The following is a 15866-nucleotide window of genomic DNA, read 5'->3' as shown; positions in this document are numbered from 1 at the left end:
CCAACGATGTCACAGCAGGATCCAGATCGCTGCTGCGTGTCAAATACAACGATATCGCTATCCAGGACGCTGCAACGTCACGGATCGCTATCGATATCGTTGTTAAGTTGTTCAGTGTGAAGGTACCTTAACCCTAGCTCTAACCCTATCCCTAGCTCTAACACTAGCCCTAACCCTAGCTCTAACCCTAGCCCTAACCCTAGCTCTAACCCTAACCCTAGCTCTAACCCTAGCCCTAACCCTAGCCCTAACCCTAGCCCTAACCCTAACCATAGCCCTAACCCTAGCTCTAACCCTAGTGGGAAAATGGAAATAAATACATTTTTTTAATTTTTTAATTTTTCCCTAACTAAGGGGGTGATGAAGGGGGGTTTGATTTACTTTTATAGCGGGATTTTTAGCGGATTTTTATGATTGGCAGCCGTCACACACTGAAAGACGCTTTTTATTGCAAAACAATATTTTTTGCGTAACCATATTTTGAGAGCTATAATTTTTCCATATTTGAGTCTACAGAGTCATGTGAGGTCTTGTTTTTTGCGGGACGAGTTGACGTTTTTATTGGTAACATTTTCGGGCACGTGACATTTTTTTATTGCTTTTTATTCCGATTTTTGTGAGGCAGAATGACCAAAAACCAACTATTCATGAATTTCTTTTGGGGGGCGTTTATACCGTTCCACGTTTGGTACAATGGATAAAACAGTTTTATTCTTCGGGTCAGTACGATTACAGCGATACCTCATTTATATCATTTTTTTATGTTTTGGCGCTTTTATACGATAAAAACTATTTTATAGAAAAAATAATTATTTTTGCATTGCTTTATTCTGAGGACTATAACTTTTTTATTTTTTCGCTGATTATGCTGTATGGCAGCTCGTTTTTTGCGGGACAAGATGACGTTTTCAGCGGTACCATGGTTATTTATATCTGTCATTTTGATCGCGTGTTATTCCACTTTTTGTTCAGCGGTATGATAATAAAGCGTTGTTTTTTGCCTCGTTTTTTTTTTTTCTTACGGTGTTTACTGAAGGGGTTAACTAGTGGAACAGTTTTATAGGTTGGGTCGTTACGGACGCGGCGATACTAAATATGTGTAATTTTATTGTTTGATTTTTTTATTTAGATAAAGAAATGTATTTATGGGAATAATATTTTTTTTTCTTTATTTAGGAATTTTTTTTAAATTTTTTTTACACACTTTTTTACTTTGTCTCGGGGGGGGGACATCACAGATCGCTGATCTGACAGTTTGCACAGCACTCTGTCAGATCAGCGATCTGACGTGCACTTCTCCAGGCTTCCCGGCGCCTGCTCTGAGCAGGCACTTGGTAAGCCACCTCCCTCCCTGCAGGACCCGGATACAGCGGCCATATTGGATCCGAGCCTGCTGCAGGGAGGGAGGTAAGAGACCCTCGCAGCAACGCGATTACGCGGGGTCTCAGGGAAGCCCGCAGGGAGCCCCCTCCCTGCGCGATGCTTCCCTATACTGCCGGCACACCGCGATCATGTTTGAGATCATGTTTCATCGCGTGTGCTGGGGGTTAATGTGCCGGGGGCGGTACGTGACCACTCCTGGCACATAGTGCCGGATGTCAGCTGCGATGAATGGCAAAAGAGGCTGGAAGAGCCAAACGAAAAGACACCGGATTGATAATCTCAGAAATCCTATAAGGACCAATAAACCGAGGCTTAAATTTAGGGGAAGAAACCTTCATAGGAACATGGCGAGAAGACAACCAGACCAAATCCCCCACACGAAGCCGGGGACCAACACACCGACGGCGGTTAGCAAAACGTTGAGCCTTTTCCTGAGACAACGTCAAATTGTCCACCACATGAGTCCAAATCTGATGCAGCCTGTCCACCACAGAATGAACACCAGGACAATTAGAAGGCTCAACCTGCCCCGAAGAAAAACGAGGATGAAAACCAAAATTACAAAAGAAAGGTGAAACCAAAGTAGCCGAACTAGCCCTATTATTAAGGGCTAACTCGGCCAACAGCAAGAAAGCCACCCAATCATCCTGATCAGCAGACACAAAGCATCTCAAATAGGTTTCCAAGGTCTGATTAGTTCGCTCAGTTTGGCCATTAGTCTGAGGATGAAACGCCGAAGAAAAAGACAAATCAATGCCCATCCTAGCACAAAAGGCCCGCCAAAATCTAGAGACAAACTGAGAACCTCTGTCAGACACAATATTCTCCGGAATGCCATGCAAACGAACCACATGCTGAAAAAACAATGGAACCAAATCTGAGGAGGAAGGCAACTTAGGCAAAGGTACCAGATGGACCATTTTAGAGAACCGGTCACAAACAACCCAGATAACAGACATCTTCTGGGAAACAGGAAGATCCGAAATAAAATCCATGGAAATATGCGTCCAGGGCCTCTCAGGGACCGGCAAAGGCAAAAGCAACCCACTAGCGCAGGAACAGCAAGGCTTGGCCCGGGCGCAAGTCCCACAGGACTGCACAAAAGCACGCACATCGCGCGACAAGGAAGGCCACCAAAAGGACCTAGCAACCAAATCTCTGGTACCAAAAATCCCAGGATGACCAGCCAACACTGAACAATGAACCTCAGAAATTACCTTACTTGTCCATCCATCAGGAACAAACAGCTTCCCCACTGGACAGCGGTCAGGCTTATCAGCCTGAAATTCCCGAAGCACCCGCCGCAAATCAGGGGAGATGGCAGAAAGAATCACCCCCTCCTTAAGAATGCCAACCGGCTCAAGGACTCCAGGAGAAACGAGGTAAATCAGATTCTTATGATCAGTCAAAACCACAACGCGGTGCTTAGCTCCCTCAAGCCAATGTCGCCACTCCTCAAACGCCCACTTCATAGCCAACAACTCCCGATTGCCGACATCATAATTGCGTTCCGCAGGCGAAAACTTTCTGGAAAAAAAAGCACACGGTTTCATCAAAGAACCATCAGAATCCCTCTGAGACAAAACGGCCCCTGCCCCAATCTCAGAAGCGTCAACCTCAACCTGAAAAGGAAGAGAAACATCCGACTGACGCAACACAGGGGCAGAAGTAAATCGGCGTTTAAGCTCCCGAAAGGCCTCAACAGCCTCAGAGGACCAATTCGTCACATCAGCGCCTTTCTTCGTCAAATCAGTAAGGGGCTTAACCACACTGGAAAAGTTGGCAATGAAACGGCAATAGAAATTAGCAAAGCCCCAAAATTTTTGAAGGCTCTTCACAGATGTGGGTTGAATCCAGTCATGAATAGCTTGGACCTTAACAGGATCCATTTCCATAGACGAGGGAGAAAAAATAAAACCCAAAAAAGAGACCTTCTGAACTCCGAATAGGCACTTAGACCCCTTCACAAATAAAGCATTATCACGAAGGATCTGGAACACCATCCTGACCTGCTTTACATGAGACTCCCAATCATCGGAAAAAATCAAAATATCATCCAAATATACAACCATGAATTTATCAAGATAATTGCGGAAAATATCATGCATGAAAGACTGGAACACAGATGGAGCATTAGAGAGCCCGGATGGCATCACGAGGTATTCAAAATGGCCTTCGGGCGTATTAAATGCAGTTTTCCATTCGTCACCCTGTTTAATACGAACAAGATTATATGCCCCTCGGAGGTCAATCTTAGTAAACCAACTAGCCCCCTTAATCTGAGCAAACAAATCAGAAAGCAAAGGCAAGGGGTATTGGAATTTGACCGTGATCTTATTAAGAAGACGATAATCAATACAGGGTCTCAAGGAGCCATCCTTCTTAGCAACAAAAAAGAAACCCGCTCCCAATGGTGACGAAGAGGGCCGAATATGCCCTTTCTCCAAAGATTCCTTAACATAACTCCGCATGGCGGCATGCTCTGGCACAGACAGATTGAAAAGTCGGCCCTTAGGGAACTTACAACCTGGAATCAAGTTAATAGCACAATCACAGTCCCTATGTGGAGGAAGGGAACTGGACTTGGGCTCATCAAATACATCCTGAAAATCCGACAAAAACTCAGGGACCTCAGAAGAGGGGGAAGAGGAAATTGACATCAAAGGAACGTCACTATGTACTCCTTGACAACCCCAACTAGTCACCGACATAGTATTCCAATCCAGCACCGGATTATGTTCCTGTAACCATGGAAAACCCAGTACAACAACATCACGCAGGTTATGCAACACCAGAAAACGGCAATCTTCCTGATGTGCAGGAGCCATGTACATAGTCATCTGTGTCCAGTACTGAGGTTTATCCTTGGCCAATTGTGTAGCATCAATGCCCCTCAAAGGAATAGGGCTCTGCAAAGGCTGCAAGGAAAAACCACAACGCCTGGCGAATTCTAAGTCCATTAAGTTCAGGGCAGCGCCTGAATCCACAAATGCCATGACAGAAAAGGACGACAATGAGCAAATCAGGGTCACAGATAAAAGAAATTTAGGCTGTACAGTACTGATGGTAACAGACCTAGCGACCCTCCTAGTACGCTTAGGGCAATCAGAAATAACATGAGCAGAATCACCACAGTAAAAACACAGCCTATTCTGACGTCTGAATTCCTGCCTTTCTGTTCTAGTCAAAATCCTATCACATTGCCTAGGCTCAGGACTTTGCTCAGAGGACACTGCCATATGGTGCATAGCTTTGCGCTCGCGCAGACGCCGATCAATCTGAATGGCTAGAGACATAGATTTGCTCAAACCAGCAGGCGTAGGGAAGCCCACCATAACATCTTTAAGGGCTTCAGAAAGACCTTTTCTGAAAATAGCAGCCAGAGCATCCTCATTCCATTTAGTGAGCACAGACCATTTCCTAAATTTCTGGCAGTATAATTCTGTCGCTTCCTGACCTTGACACAGGGCCAACAGGGTTTTTTCTGCATGATCCACAGAATTAGGTTCGTCATACGATAATTCGAGCGCTTGAAAAAATGCGTCTACATTCAGCAATGCCGGATCCCCTGATTCAAGGGCGAATGCCCAGTCCTGAGGGTCACCACGCAGCAAGGATATGATGATTTTTACTTGCTGAATGGAATCACCTGAAGAACGGGGTTTCAAAGCAAAAAACAATTTGCAGTTATTTTTAAAGTTCAAAAACTTGGATCAGTCCCCAAAAAACAAATCAGGAGTAGGAATTTTAGGCTCCAAAGCCGGAGTCTGGACAACATAATCTTGGATACTCTGTACTCTTGCAGCAAGTTGATCCACACGAGAAAACAAACCCTGAACATCCATGCCAGAGCATAAATCCTGAACCACCCAGAGATCAAGAGGAAAAAAAAGACAAAACAGAGCACAGAAAAAAATGGCTCAGAATTTTTTTTTTCCTTCTTTTGAGATGCATTTAATTCATTTTTGGGCCACTTGTACTGTTATGAACTGGTGGTTTAGGAGCAACATGGAACGAGCTCTGAAGGAGGTGGTACCTGTACTGACCGCAGTCCCTAAGCTCAACACAACACTAGAAGTAGCAGTGAGATGCCCCTATTCACATGACCGAGATTCCATTCCTTTAATCAGAAACAGAATGAACAGAGCGTTCCCAGGACAGAGAGAGAAAGATGTAAACAGGAATGTCAAAGATCGCAGCCAGGTAGGGGTCATCACTTAACCCACCCGCTGTGATCTTAGGAGCAAAAAGCTATCTTCTCCCCCCTATCGTCTGGCCAATTACGTGACTGATTGATGATTAACGGAGCAGGCCGCAAACTGTTTCCACTAATAGGCCGGTTATCGGGAAACTAACAGTGAGCACATAGGATATACACCTCCGATTCCAACATATGGAGCATATGTGTAAGGGGGACATAAAAATGGTCTTGTGCCCCAAACACGTCCCGGTTAACTGTTTGTATATTGTTGTATTTTGTACCATATCTAGTGTTGCTATGTATATATGTTTATATATTGTCTTGATGTATATACTGTTTAATGTATATGGTTACTTAGGGAAAGTGCAGTACCTAAATTAGGACACTAGATGGGGTACCTCAGTGTATATAGTTAATCTAGGAGGGGCCTGCTGTGGGTAAGAAAGGGAATTTCCTGTTTTCTAGTCAGTGGAGCCTGGGAGCTGAGACAGGCCAGCAGGGCCAGAGAGCCCAGGCAGTCCCGTAGTGTTGTGAATTCCGCTCTTGGGCTCCCTCCGGTGGTTGTAAGTGGCACTTTTGTGAGTTCTGCTCTTGGGCTCCCTCCGGTGGTTTTAAGTGGAATGGCTGCTCCTTGGATTTAGCAGTCTGCAGCTGCTTCCACTGATTGTCTTTCTGCTCGGCTATTTATGCCTGGCTCTTCCCTTCAGCCAGTGCCACTTCTCAATGGTTCCTGGTTGGATTCACATCTCTCTTGGATTTCCCTGATATCCTGACCAGTTCAGCAAAGATAAGTCCTTGCTTTGCTCGTTTCTGTCCACATGTTGTGGACTTATTCGTTCTGTGCATTCTTTGTTTTGTCCAGCTTGTCAGTATAGATTAATTCAGTTAAGCTGGAAGCTCTGGGAAGCAGATTTACCCTCCACACCTTTAGTCAGGTGTGGAGATTTTTGTAAACTCTGTGTGGATTTTTGTAGTTTTTAATACTGACCACACAGTATTCTATCCTGTCCTATCTATCTAGCTAGACTGGCCTCCTGTGCTACATCCTGGTTTCATTCTGTGTATGTCTTTTCCCTCTCCACTCACAGTCATTACTTGTGGGGGGCTATCTATCCTTTGGGGATTTTCTCTGAGGCAAGATAGTTTTCCTGTTTCTATCTTTAGGGGTAGTTAGTTCTCAGGCTGTGACAAGGTGCCTAGGGAGTGACAGGAGCATCCCACGGCTACTTCTAGTGTTGTGTTGAGCTTAGGGACTGCGGTCAGTACAGGTACCACCTCCTTCAGAGCTCGTCCCATGTTGCTCCTAAACCACCAGTTCATAACACGTAGTGCCTTAGAGCCCAGGGCAACAATGTTCCAAGCAAGATGTCCAGCCGCCCAGGGTCAGTGGGTCAGACATGCAGCAGAGATAGCAGCAGTGAAAAGAAGCAGTGACGGCGGTACCAAGAGCAGGAGCTACAGCAAGAGTCACAACAGGACAGTAACGCCGGTCGCCCCCCAAAATGTGTCAGCTTGCTACTTGGGCAGATGCCCTCATGTCTGATGCAAAACGGACAGGGGAACTCCTAAGGATAGACAAGCCAGACAGGGAGGATACTGCGATTCCATGCGGGATGGGAAGTCCCGGATATGAAGTGAAGGACATAGGAAAGAGCACAGGGAAAGCAAAGGAAATAAACTGTGTGGAACCCTGTGTTGATGCTGCTAAAGACATGGATGTGCTGAGAGAAGAAACCAGCAAAGTCATCTGTTTTAAATTGAACATGAACTCTGTCTCTATTTGTGCAACAACATCAGCAGCAGAACTTCAGCCGCTCAGGTGGGACCCTGACGGTGCAGATGATGTAGCTAAAAAGGGGACATTGTGTACATGTGGCGGGAGGCCAGGGCGCATGTAAACATATAGTCTCAGCCAGGGCCGGACTGGCCATTTGGCAATTCTGGCAAATGCCAGAAGGGCCTGTCTGGTTGTAGGCTGCCTTGATGCTGCATTGTTAACAAAATCTGTGTTATCAGGACACCCATACTGTTAAGAGTTGTGATGGAGCACAAAGTTGCTGACTCCTTTACTTAGAGGAGAGGTAAGTATTGTGTCTGTGTGTCTGCTGCACGTTAGTGTGTGTGGGTACTGCACTATACTGTGTGTGGGGGACTGCACTATTGTGTGTGTGGGGGCTACATTATACTGTGTGTGGGGGCTGCATTATACTGTGTGTGGGGGGCTGCACTATTCTGTGTGTGGGGGCTGCACTGTGTGTTGGGGCTGAACTATACAGTGTGTGTGTTTGTGGGGGGCTGCATTGTACTGTGTGTAGGGCTGCTTTATACTCTAGGGGGCTGCGTTATACTCTGTGGGGGCTGCCTTATACTTTGTGTGGGGGCGCTGCACTATACTGTGTGTGTGTTAGGGCTGCGCTATACTGTGTGTTTGTGGGAGGACTGCATTATACTGTGTGTAGGGCTGCATTATACTCTGAGGGAGCTGCTTTATAATCTGGAGGGCTGCATTATACTGTGTGTGTGTGGGGAGCTGCCTTATACTGTGTGTGGGGGGCTGCATGATACTGTGTTTGGGGCTGCACTGTACTGTGTTTTTGTGGGGGGCTGAATTACACTTTGTGGGGGTGGGTCCTGCATTATACTGTGTGTGGGACTACATTATACTCTGAGGGACTGCATTATACTGTGTGTGGGGGGCTGCATTACACTGTGTGAAGGGGGCTACACTATACTGTGTGTGCTTGTGGGAGTGGAGCCTGCATTATACTGTGTGTGTGGCAGCATTATACTTTAAGGGGACTGCATTATACAGTGTGTGGGTGCTGCATTATACTCTTGAGGGGGCTGCATTATAATTTAAGGGGGCTGCATTATACTGTGTGTGGGGGGGGCTGCATTACACTGTGACGGGGCTACACTATACTGTGTGTGCTTGTGGGGGTGGAGCCTGCATTATACTGTGTGTGTGGCTGCATTATACTTTAAGGGGACTGCATTATACAGTGTGTGGGTGATGCCTTATACTCTTGAGGGAGCTTCATTATACTCTACCAAGGACCATGGGGAGTGCATTTTACTATATGTACTATATGGGACCTGCATTATACTGCATCGAGGACTATCTGTACCAATCATTCTTCCTCAGCCGGAGAAAGGATAGATGTACACGGTCAGTAAACGATGTAGGGATGGACATTGCGTACTTGTGCAGCAGCCAGTGTTGTGAATTCTGTGGTCAAGCTCCCTCCTGTGGTCATGAGTGGTACTTCGGCTGGTTCTGTCTATGAGCTTCCTCTGGTGGATGTGAGTGGGGCTGCGGCTTCTGAGTTTCCTTCCTCAGGTGACGAGGTTAAGTCGTTAGCTGCTGCTCTATTTAACTCCACCTAGTTTTTTGTTCCTGGCCTCCAGTCAATGTTCCAGTATTGGTCTTGCTTTCTCCTGGATCGTTCTTGTGGCCTGTCTGCCCTGCATAAGCTAAGTTTTGCTTGTGTTAGTCGGTGCAGAGGGTCTTTTTGCCCCTCTGCGTGGTTGTTTGTAGGTTTTTGTGCTGACCGCAAAGCTATCTTTCCTATCCTCGGTCTATTCAGTAAGTCGGGCCTCACTTTGCTAAAATCTATTTCATCTCTGTGTTTGTATTTTCATCTTAACTCACAGTCATTATATGTGGGGGGCTGCCTTTTCCTTTGGGGAATTTCTCTGAGGCAAGGTAGGCTTATTTTTCTATCTTTAGGGCTAGCTAGTTTCTCAGGCTGTGCCGAGTTGCATAGGGAGCGTTAAGCGCAATCCACGGCTACCTCTAGTGTGGTATGATAGGATTAGGGATTGCGGTCAGCAGAGTTCCCACGTCTCAGAGCTCGTCCTATGTTAGTAACTATCAGGTCACTTTGTGTGCTCTTAACCACTAGGTCCATTGTGGTTCTGAATCACCTGTTCATAACAGTACTGGAGGTCCCAAGGTACTAATGCTTCTCAATAGAGGGAAAAGAGAAGTTCTGAGACCATTTTTTTTTTCTCTGTACTGTGTTTTGTCTTTCTTTTCCCCTAGACATTTGGGTGGTTCAGGACACAGGTGTAGTGATGGACATTAAAGATCTGTCTTCTTGTGTGGATCATCTCACTGCAAGAGTACAAAATATTCAAGACTTTGTGGTTCAGAATTCTATGTTAGAGCCAAGAATTCCTATTCCTGATTTGTTTTCTGGAGATAGAGCTAAGTTTCTGAGTTTTAAGAATAATTGTAAACTGTTTCTAGCTTTGAAACCCCGCTCCTCTGGTGACCCAGTTCAACAAGTTAAGATCATTATTTCTTTATTACGTGGCGACCCTCAAGACTGGGCATTTTCCCTTGCGCCAGGAGATCCTGCATTATGTAATATTGATGTGTTTTTTCTGGCGCTCGGATTGCTGTATGATGAACCTAATTCAGTGGATCAGGCAGAGAAAAATTTGCTGGCTCTGTCTCAGGGTCAGGATGAGGTAGAGATATATTGTCAGAAGTTTAGGAAGTGGTCTGTGCTCACTCAATGGAATGAATGTGCGCTGGCAGCAATTTTCAGAAAAGGTCTCTCTGAAGTCCTTAAGGATGTCATGGTGGGATTTCCCATGCCTGCTGGTCTGAATGAGTCTATGTCTTTGGCCATTCAGATCGGTCGACGCTTGCGTGAGCGTAAAACTGTGCACCATTTGGCGGTATTATCTGAGCATGGACCTGAGCCTATGCAGTGCGATAGGACTTTGACCAGAGCTGAACGGCAAGAACACAGACGTCAGAATGGGCTGTGTTTTTACTGTGGTGATTCCACTCATGCTATCTCCGATTGTCCTAAGCGCACTAAGCGGTTCGCTAGGTCTGCCACCATTGGTACGGTACAGTCGAAATTTCTTTTGTCCGTTACTTTGATCTGCTCTTTGTCATCCTATTCTGTCATGGCATTTGTGGATTCAGGCGCTGCCCTGAATTTGATGGACTTGGAGTATGCTAGGCGCTGTGGGTTTTTCTTGGAGCCCTTGCAGTATCCTATTCCATTGAGAGGAATTGATGCTACGCCTTTGGCCAAGAATAAGCCTCAGTACTGGACCCAGCTGACCATGTGCATGGCTCCTGCGCATCAGGAGGATATTCGCTTTTTGGTGTTGCATAATCTGCATGATGTGGTCGTGTTGGGGTTGCCATGGCTACAAGTCCATAACCCAGTATTGGATTGGAAATCTATGTCTGTGTCCAGCTGGGGTTGTCAGGGGTACATGGTGATGTTCCTTTTCTGTCTATTTCATCATCCACCCCTTCTGAGGTCCCAGAGTTCTTGTCAGATTACCGAGATGTATTTGATGAGCCCAAGTCCAGTGCCCTACATCCGCATAGGGATTGTGATTGTGCTATCGATTTGATTCCTTGTAGTAAGTTTCCTAAAGGTCGACTGTTTAATTTGTCTGTGCCTGAACACGCCGCTATGCGGAGTTACGTAAAGGAATCCTTGGAGAAGGGTCATATTCGCCCGTCGTCGTCGCCATTGGGAGCAGGGTTCTTTTTTTGTGGCCAAGAAGGATGGTTCGCTGAGACCTTGTATTGATTACCGCCTTCTAAATAAAATCACGGTCAAATTTCAGTACCCCTTGCCGCTACTGTCTGATTTGTTTGCTCGGATTAAGGGGGCTAGTTGGTTCACCAAGATAGATCTTCGTGGTGCATATAATCTTGTGCGTATTAAACAGGGCGATGAATGGAAAACAGCATTTAATACGCCCGAGGGCCATTTTGAGTACCTGGTTATGCCACTCGGGCTTTCTAATGCTCCATCAGTGTTTCAGTCCTTTATGCATGACATCTTCCAAGAGTACCTGGATAAATTCCTGATTGTATACTTGGATGATATTTTGGTCTTCTCGGATGATTGGGAGTCTCACGTGAAGCAGGTCAGAATGGTGTTCCAGGTTCTGCGTGCGAATTCTTTGTTTGTGAAGGGGTCAAAGTGTCTCTTTGGTGTTCAGAAGGTTTCATTTTTGGGGTTCATTTTTTCCCCTTCTACTATCGAGATGGACCCTGTTAAAGTTCAGGCCATTTATGATTGGACTCAGCCGACATCTCTGAAGAGTCTGCAAAAGTTCCTGGGCTTTGCTAATTTTTATCGTCGCTTCATCAATAATTTTTCTAGTATTGCTAAACCGTTGACTGAGTTAACCAAGAAGGGTGCTGATGTGGTCAATTGGTCTTCTGCTGCTGTGGAAGCTTTTCAGGAGTTGAAGCGTCGTTTTTCTTCTGCCCCTGTGTTGTGCCAACCAGATGTTTCGCTCCCGTTCCAGGTCGAGGTTGATGCTTCTGAGATTGGAGCAGGGGCTGTTTTGTCGCAAAGAAGTACTGATGCCTCGGTGATGAAACCATGCGCCTTCTTTTCCAGGAAGTTTTCGCCTGCTGAGCGTAATTATGATGTTGGCAATCGAGAGTTGTTGGCCATGAAGTGGGCATTCGAGGAGTGGCGTCATTGGCTTGAAGGAGCTAAGTATTGCGTGGTGGTCTTGACTGATCATAAGAACTTGACTTATCTCGAGTCTGCCAAACGGTTGAATCCTAGACAGGCTCGTTGGTCGCTGTTTTTCTCCCGTTTTGACTTTGTGGTTTCGTACCTTCCGGGCTCTAAAAATGTGAAGGCAGATGCCCTGTCTAGGAGTTTTGTGCCCGACTCTCCGGGTTTGTCTGAGCCGGCGGGTATTCTCAAAGAGGGGGTAATTTTGTCTGCCCTCTCCCCTGATTTGTGGCGGGTGCTGCAAAAATTTCAGGCTAATAGACCTGACCGTTGGACGAGTAGAGTTATCTCTGAGGTTCATGGTTCGGTGTTGGCTGGTCATCCTGGAATCTTTGGTACCAGAGATTTGGTGGCTAGATCCTTTTGGTGGCCATCTCTGTCGCGGGATGTGCGTTCGTTTGTGCAGTCCTGTGGGATTTGTGCTCGGGCTAAGCCCTGCTGTTCTCGTGCCAGTGGGTTGCTTTTGCCCTTGCCAGTCCCGAAGAGGCCCTGGACACATATCTCTATGGATTTTATTTCGGATCTCCCTGTCTCTCAAAAAATGTCGGTCATTTGGGTTGTTTGTGATCGCTTTTCTAAGATGGTCCATTTGGTACCCTTGTCTAAATTGCCTTCCTCCTCTGATTTGGTGCCATTGTTCTTCCAGCATGTGGTTCGTTTACATGGCATTCCGGAGAACATCGTTTCTGACAGAGGTTCCCAGTTTGTTTCGAGGTTTTGGCGAGCCTTTTGTGCTAGGATGGGCATTGATTTGTCTTTTTCCTCGGCTTTCCATCCTCAGACAAATGGCCAGACTGAACGAACCAATCAGACCTTGGAAACATATCTGAGATGTTTTGTTTCTGCTGATCAGGATGATTGGGTGTCCTTTTTGCCTTTGGCTGAGTTCGCCCTTAATAATCGGGCCAGCTCGGCTACCTTGGTTTCGCCGTTTTTCTGCAACTCTGGGTTCCATCCTCGTTTCTCTTCAGGGCAGGTTGAGTCTTCGGACTGTCCTGGTGTGGATACGGTGGTGGACAGGTTGCAGCAGATTTGGACTCATGTAGTGGACAATTTGACCTTGTCCCAGGAGAAGGCTCAACGTTTTGCTAATCGCAGACGCTGTGTGGGTCCCCGACTTCGTGTTGGGGATTTGGTTTGGTTGTCATCTCGTTATATTCCTATGAAAGTTTCCTCTCCTAAGTATAAGCCTCGTTTCATTGGTCCGTATAGGATTTCTGAGGTTCTTAATCCTGTGTCTTTTCGTTTGACCCTTCCAGCTTCTTTTTCCATCCATAACGTATTCCATAGGTCATTGTTGCGGAGATACGTGGCACCTGTGGTTCCATCCGTTGATCCTCCTGCCCCGCTTTTGGTTGAGGGGGAGTTGGAGTATATAGTGGAGAAGATTTTGGATTCTCGTATTTCGAGACGGAAACTCCAGTACCTGGTTAAGTGGAAGGGTTATGGTCAGGAAGATAATTCCTGGGTCTTTGCCTCTGATGTTCATGCTGCCGATCTGGTTCGTGCCTTTCATTTGGCTCATCCTGGTCGGCCTGGGGGCTCTGGTGAGGGTTCGGTGACCCCTCCTCAAGGGGGGGGGGTACTGTTGTGAATTCTGTGGTCAAGCTCCCTCTTGTGGTCATGAGTGGTACTTCGGCTGGTTCTGTCTATGAGCTTCCTCTGGTGGATGTGAGTGGGGCTGCGGCTTCTGAGTTTCCTTCCTCAGGTGACGAAGTTAAGTCGTTAGGTGCTGCTCTATTTAACTCCACCTAGTTCTTTGTTCCTGGCCTCCAGTCAATGTTCCAGTATTGGTCTTGCTTTCTCCTGGATCGTTCTTGTGGCCTGTCTGCCCTGCATAAGCTAAGTTCTGCTTGTGTTTTTTTTGTTTGCTATATTTTCTGTCCAGCTAGCTATATTGGTTTTTCTTGCTTGCTGGAAGCTCTGAGACGCAGAGGGAGCACCTCCGTACCGTTAGTCGGTGCGGAGGGTCTTTTTGCCCCTCTGCGTGGTTGTTTGTAGGTTTTTGTGCTGACCGCAAAGCTATCTTTCCTATCCTCGGTCTATTCAGTAAGTCGGGCCTCACTTTGCTAAAATCTATTTCATCTCTGTGTTTGTATTTTCATCTTAACTCACAGTCATTATATGTGGGGGGCTGCCTTTTCCTTTGGGGAATTTCTCTGAGGCAAGGTAGGCTTTATTTTTCTATCTTCAGGGCTAGCTAGTTTCTCAGGCTGTGCCGAGTTGCATAGGGAGCGTTAGGCGCAATCCACGGCTACCTCTAGTGTGGTATGATAGGGTTAGGGATTGCGGTCAGCAGAGTTCCCACGTCTCAGAGCTCGTCCTATGTTAGTAACTATCAGGTCACTTTGTGTGCTCTTAACCACTAGGTCCATTGTGGTTCTGAATCACCTGTTCATAACAGGCCAGATGTTACAGCATAGTGGTTGGGATTTCAAGATATCCCATGCCCACTACATGTGCACAGATGCCCGCAGCCTACCTGCGGAGACAAACATAAGGTGCGTCTTTCCAGACCGCAGCATGTCAATTTATGTTTATTTGTCTCCACAAGATAAATTTCACCCATACAATGTATTGGACGCAGGGAATCCGCACGGTTCAATGAACACATGCAGATTCACCTGCGCTCAATAGCCTGCAGAGTGAACATATGCTGCGTCTAAAGTGCTACCAATTACTGAACATGTGCACCTACCCTAAAGAAGCCGGGAAACAAACGTCAAACGACTTCAATATTCTTGTTTGGCGGCCTGAACTTAGCGCTTGTAAATCCAACAGAAAAATGTCTGTGTGATGGTGCGATATGTGAGCATTTGGGGCCCCATTTTAAACTTTTGCCCAGTATAAAACCGGCCCTGTCCACACACTCAATTAATCAGTTAGACTCTAACCTCTACAACATGGGCAAGACCAAAGAGCTTAATAAGGATGTCAGGGAAAAAATCATAGACCTGCACCAAGCTGGAATCGGCTACAAAACCATAAGTAAGACGCTGGGTGAGAAGGAGACAACTGTTGGTGCAATAGTTAGAAAATGGAAGAAATACAAAATGACTGTCAATCGACATCGATCTGGAGCACCATGCAAAATCTCACCTCGTGGGGTATCTTTGATCACGAGGAAGGTGAGAGATCAGCCTAAAACAACAGGGGGGGACTTGTTAATGATTTCAAGGCAGCTGGGACCACAGTCACCAAGAAAACCATTGGTAACACATTACGCCGTAAAGGTTTACAATCCTGTAGTGCCTGCAAGGTCATCTTTAAAATTATAGACTGTTCATGTCTTTGTCAGTGGGCAAACTTACAAAATCAGCAAGGGATCAAATACTTACTTCCCCAACTGTATATACCCCGATACAGTCACTGCAAACTCCACAATAACCCCAGTACCACTTACTGTCGCTACCAGTCCTTTATAAAGGCTGACTGGAGGCCTGGTTCTGGTTCTGTTAGTATATGGCTTCGGGGTGCGGGTTACGGAACAAAAGGAACAGAACTATTACATTTTATTTTTAATCCAAAATGATAGTGTCACGGGTGAGACAGGTTTACTTCGCTTTGCAAACACCTTCTTGATTTTTCCATCTCATTCTCACTTTAGGACCTAGCAGTGGCCTCCACCTTCTGCTGCTGATTAACACACCCTTGCTGGATGTTTAAATACCCTGAGTCCCTTCAGCAAGGCACCGGTGATAGCTCTATTTATCTCTGTCTGTTGGAAGTGCTAGAAGTCGACTAATGTCTTCCTGGAGCCT

Source organism: Ranitomeya imitator, chromosome 3, assembly GCF_032444005.1.
Source record: "Ranitomeya imitator isolate aRanImi1 chromosome 3, aRanImi1.pri, whole genome shotgun sequence".
Classification (NCBI taxonomy): Eukaryota; Metazoa; Chordata; class Amphibia; order Anura; family Dendrobatidae; genus Ranitomeya; species Ranitomeya imitator.
The sequence above is the reverse complement of the archived record's forward strand: the minus strand, read 5'-3'. Positions refer to the sequence as shown.